We start from the raw sequence: 6000 nt of genomic DNA on the forward strand, positions 1-6000 counted from the left end.
AAGATTTTTCACTATTTTCTTGGTTTATTCATCAATGGCAAGGACTAAGGGAGCAACAAAAGCAACAAAGGCAAAGGCACCAAAGGCAAAGGCACTCTCATCAAGACAAAAGAGTCTTCAAGCAAAGAAAACATTGGCTATGGTGGTAGCTAACCCAAACTTGGAAATGCAACAACAACAACCTCCCATGGAAGCAACAACACCCTCTACTCCGGAAATTGCTCAACTTTCGAATTATCCGGAGGTAATTTTCATTTCCAAATCCCATAGGGACACTTTTGCCAAGTTTGCTAGGAAATCATTTCTATCCACCAAGTTTATTTGTGAAGATACCTTAGATAAGTTGGGTATCCTTGAGCAAACTAGAGCCTTCTTCAAAGCCATGGGGTTGGAGAAATTGTTTGAATCAAAAGAATTGACATACCCCTCCCTTACCTTAGAATTTTTGAGTTCTTTGAAAGTTAACAAGGTTGAGACCATGGAGACCATCGAGTTTCGTCTAGCTAATGTTAGTAGGCGCATCTCCTTTGAGGAAATGGGTAAAGCTTTGGGTCTTAGTGATTCACCGAGTTATTTTAAGAATGTTGGCAAGTATGACCCCGACCCTCTTTGGGAGGCGATTTCCAGAAGGAAATTTGAGGACTTTCATGCTAGTCGCGCTCTATTAGTCAACCATCCCGGGTATTAGAGTGTGGCACAAGGTCATAGGGAACACCATCATTGCAAGAAAAGACACCAACCATTTCACCAAACTCGATTTTGTTCTTCTTGAGTCGGCTTTGAACATTGGAAGGGAATTCACCAAGCCTTTCAACTCTCTAAGGCTTTTGGTGGATAGATGGCTAAATATTGATTGTGGGAAGAAAGGCACCACCGTTATTGTGAATGGAGGCCTAGTCACTATCCTAGCTAAATACTTTGATCCAAACTTCAACAAAGATAGCAAGTATGAGGCGAAAGAGGGTGGTCATCTCATTGATATTAATACTTTGATATACAAATACAAGTGGGTTACCCATAACCCTCTTGACACCAAGTATGGATGGCTCACTAGTGAGGCTAGATCTTTCACTTTGCCTTCAAAGATTTGTCGATTATGTGTCCACCGGACCAACTATCTACTTCCCCTTTCAAAAGAGGCCGAGTACATTATCCGACAACAAAAGGGTGAAATTAAAATGCCCTCCTCTTCCATTGTCACACCAACCTATCCTTTCGAGTACCAAGAGTTCAAGCCCGAAGACGTTGAAGGAAGAAATGATTATTTGACTCTTCTCATGCAAGAGATGCACAAGCAAGCTTTCGAGGATCGGAAAAATGCTTAGTTAGCCCAATATCCACCCCTCCTTCATTTAGCTAGGCAAGGACTACTTGACCGTTCATGTCCTTTGCCTAGTTGGGCGGATAGGGAAGTCTTCTTTCCGAGTGCATCTAGGGTTGTTCCGGGTGATAATGAGGTTGTCGGTAATGAAGAGGTTGATGATAACATTGATGAAGAAGAAAGTGAAGAAGAAAGTGGTGATGAGACCACTTCTAGTGAGGAAGGTGATGATAATGATGATATGATGGAAGATTAGCAAGCTTTAGAGACTCCTACCCTCTTGAGGTTTGTCTATTTCTCTCTTTGTTCTATTTATTAATCTTGATCATTGTTGGAGTAGTCCTAGCACCATTGAGCACTAACACCTCGGCCCCATTGAGGTGTTCTCATTTTATTGTTCCCACCTTTCAAAATCCAAAATGACAAAATTAGTTTCATGCATTGCATAGTGTGTGCATGAACTACACCCAACCTTAGGACATTAGCAATAATGTCGAGATCGGTTTGGGGAAGTTAATGCATACACAACGGGAGGTAATCTAAATTATCCTCTCCGTCATAAACAAAAACCATGCATCATGTAGTGTAGATTAGTGTAGCTTGCATTTAGTGTAGAAATCATTCATCATGTTTGCATAATTTCCCATCATTTTGGCCATTGAGGACAATGCCCATATTAGTGTGGGGATGGGGAATTCTAACTTAACTTTTATTCAAAAATCCAAAAAAATTGAAAAATTTCGAAAAACCATAAAAATTTGAAATTTGAAAAACCCAAAAACATGTTTATTTCCTTTTTAGTGTAGTCTTGTATATATTATTGTATATATGTGTTTGTTCTATCCTTGTTCACATTGATTGACTACGCCACATCCGAGACATGAGGATCATGAAGACCGCATGGTATGATCTTTCCAATCTCCTTTTTCCTCTTTATGTTAATGACTATGTGGCTTTATTTTGATTGATGCGGTATAACAATGTGAACTTAGGACTTGCATTTAGTTTATATGTCATATTAGTTGATAGAATCACTTGCATTAGGATGTATATAAAAGTTGCATCATGGCATATAGTTGCATTTAGATGAAATATTTTGAAAAGTGCCTAATTGAGAACTTTGACAAGAGCAACTAAGCCATTACAAATACTTTTTCAACTTAAGACTTTGCCTACTAGAATGGTTGTAAAACACCCTAGGTTGTGTCATACTAGTGTGTTTTGACCCATGACCCAAAGCCTTGTCAAGGGTTTGCATGTGAGTCCCCTATTCCAACCCCGTGATGCGATGTGGACTTGGTTAACTTGTCTAGGTGACCTTGATTGACCTTGTGGTAAGGCAACCCAAAAATACTTTTCTATCAATAAGTTTGAAATGCTCATTTCGAAAATTTTGTTATGTGGAAGTAATTTATTGTTAAGGAAACCGCAAATGTTATGAAATGTTGAGAAATTTTAGTTGTTTTGATGGAGGCGTACCACTTCGATGTGCTTTGGAGAGGGATCCATTGAATTGGGCCCCCACACGGTTGTTAATTCAACCGCCCAGAGACAGAGTGACTATCACCCCGAAAAGCTATTGTCTAGAGGTTAACCGGTTGCCTAATAAGCGATTGGCGAAAGCAAAGGACACTAGCCCGGAAGGGACAAACCCCATCTCCAATTTTTGAAATGTGAAAGTTGAATGAGGTCAAATTTTGAATACTAGTCATATCCACCCTTTGTTTATAATGATTTGAGCATTTCATTCCCAAAAAGCCTTTTTGTCAAGCCACTTTGTCGAGCTTGGGACGATCCATGACCTTTACTTTTGTAGATAATTCGAGACTTGTCATGTTATATGCTACTAGCATCATAGGGATCATCATTCCACCACCATCCTATCGCTCTTGACCAAAGCATTTGGAAATTAAGGACGAAAGTAGTCTAGTTTAACACCATTTGGAGGTGATTTAGTGCCATCCTCTTAGCCTTAGTAATTTATTGAACTTGTATTTGTGAAGGATTATATGCTCTTACATTTGTTCTCTTTTAGTTGCCTCCGCCACTTGATGAGGAAGTGGCTATTCCTTTTGTAGATGCATCCATTATTTGATTTTGTGTGCTTAATGTTTGGATGTGTCACCATTTTGGCAAGACCCACCTTGCCTTGCAAGAAGGCATCCTACCTTATGGTTGTCTTGTTGTGAGTTGAAGGGGCGGAGTGAGACCCGCTAATTGTCTCATATCGGCTATGTTATTAGGTTAGTTTAAATAATGGTCCTAGTCTTTGTCACCTCTTTACTCGGGACGAGCAAAGGTTCGGTTTGGGGATATTTGATGTGACCATAATTAGCGCATGTTTAGCCCCCGGATTAGCCTTGTTCCCATGCTTTTTAGTGCATATTTGGGTCATTTATTGTCTTTAGTTCTTTGTTTTGCATATTCTTTGAGATTTTGATCCCTTGGTAGGAAAGCAATAAGAATCTTGCATTTTCATGGCAAAACGAGACTAAATTGATTGAATTCAATGACCAAGCATCAAGGAGAGACAAGATTCGAAGGCCTTTGTACATATTATAATAGTTGAGCAATGTTGAGGAAGGATCCTTGCATCCCCAAGGAAATCCGCAAGGATTTTATGAAGGAAAGGAAGAAAAGAAGAAAGAAATGAAGCTGTCCAGCAACCCGTGCGGATTGACTGGAAGACGCCCGTCCTCCACAGCACAATCCGTGCGTCTTCCTTCAAAGACGCCCGGGCAGCAAGCCCAGAAGACGCCCGGATTCCCTTGAAGACGCCCGGGCAGAGGCTCCTGAATCCGCCCGTCCCGTGCCTAAGACGCACGGATTCCAGTCCAGCACAAATCCGTTTCTTCAAGCTTCAAAGAAAGAAGCCCTTCCTTCGAAAAATACCGGCGTCTCCCTGCTCAATCTAAAAAGTGTAATTACTAGTTTAGCCCTTAGTTAACCCTAATGCATCCACCTAATTTCCACTATAAATACCCCATTAGTCTAATTAGAAGAGCATGTTCTTCTTATCAACTATTAGAGTAGTTAATATCAATCAAATCTCTCTTTAGTATTGTAATCAACAATTAATCAAGTTTTAATACAAGTTTTATTTCCTTAATCTCTCTTTTGTTCATCCTTTATTTTAGGTAATTGAAGATTATTTGGGTTATTATTGGGAGATTGACAACCTCTCAATCAAGCATCAAGTACTTCTTTTATTCTTTGCTTTATTATTGGAATCATTAGTAGGTATAATTCTCTTAATCCCTTTTTAATTATTGTTAATTACCTTCATTTGTTCATCATGTTTCATTTTGTTGGTATGATTGACAACCTTGCTAGCATGATCAACATGATAATGAGTGAGTAGTGACCTAGCTAGGGTTAATGGGTAATTAGGGGAAACCAACATGGGGAATGATTCATGCTTAAACTAATATGCTTTCATGGTTTATTTGCTTGCTTGTTTTGATCTCAACTCATGCACATGTTATGTTTGATGAAATGTGAGCCTATGAATCCTTGCAGTTTTTACCCATCACCTATCTTTTCAATGAGACTTGTAAGACAAAAACCAACACGAGTCTCATTAGACCATGCATGTTGTTGAGTAGGAAAGACTAAGTCGACTTGTAGGTGTTGTACAATCTAATCGATTCGGCTCCGGGACCCAAACTTTCCTAGGATTGTAAGATATAACCCAACTCAATCCATCACAACAATAATTGCTTGCTTATAATTTGAGAACATGTTTGTATGATCAATTCCCATGATTCCCCTATGACCCCATGACACCCTAGTGCTTTTTATCAATTGTTTACAATCCTTTTAATTCATCTTGCTTATTTACTTTTATTGCTATCTAGTTAGTGACCTTCTAATCAACCCAAATTGTGACACCCCTAAGACACCACTAGTTTCAATAGAAATCTCATCTCAATTCCCGTCCCTTGGGATCCGACCTTTACTTGCCTCTTTACTAATTGTAGAGTTGTTTGTGAAGTTATAAATTGTGTTTTGGTCTAGGTGCTTCCAACGACAATTGTTCCGAAAAATAGAATATAGCTCCGAAATGTACCGACCAAGGGTCCTCCCTATTTATAAATCGGTCAATAAAGTCAAACATATGGACACCTTTTGGATTACAAGACGGTCCACCTCAGCCTTGGTCAATCCAAGCAAGTCCCTAAATTTACTTCTATATCCTTGGGAGCTAGGGGGTATAGCCGGTACATTTTCTGGGTCCCATCCTCCAACAGCATCTATTTCTTCAGGGAAAGGACAAATTTCACCTCTAGGAAAGGCGAATACGTGAAAATTCGGGTCCCAATACTCAAGACAAGTATCCAAGAAAGGCTTCACCACTTTCACTAATTTGAGACTCAAGATCGATCCTAAATTAAAAGCACCCATATCATGTTTCTCAATGTTTGTAAACTCATTCGTCCATTCCTTCAGATGGTTTTCAAAGGCATCCATAATTTGAAATTTTTTTGAGAGGATATGTGAGTTTTTATGTAATAGACGGAAGAAAGAAGAAACAATTGTGTGAATAAAAGCTCACCTGAGGTCTTTATTTATACTATTCGCTACTTCCAAAATTCTGTCGAGGTTGGACGAACTGGAGAAATGACGCAGCATCTGCCGCGCCTCTTCGAAGAGTCGCAGCTCTTGCTGCGGCTCTTCCC

The sequence above is a fragment of the Silene latifolia genome, chromosome 5, assembly GCF_048544455.1.
Source record: "Silene latifolia isolate original U9 population chromosome 5, ASM4854445v1, whole genome shotgun sequence".
Classification (NCBI taxonomy): Eukaryota; Viridiplantae; Streptophyta; class Magnoliopsida; order Caryophyllales; family Caryophyllaceae; genus Silene; species Silene latifolia.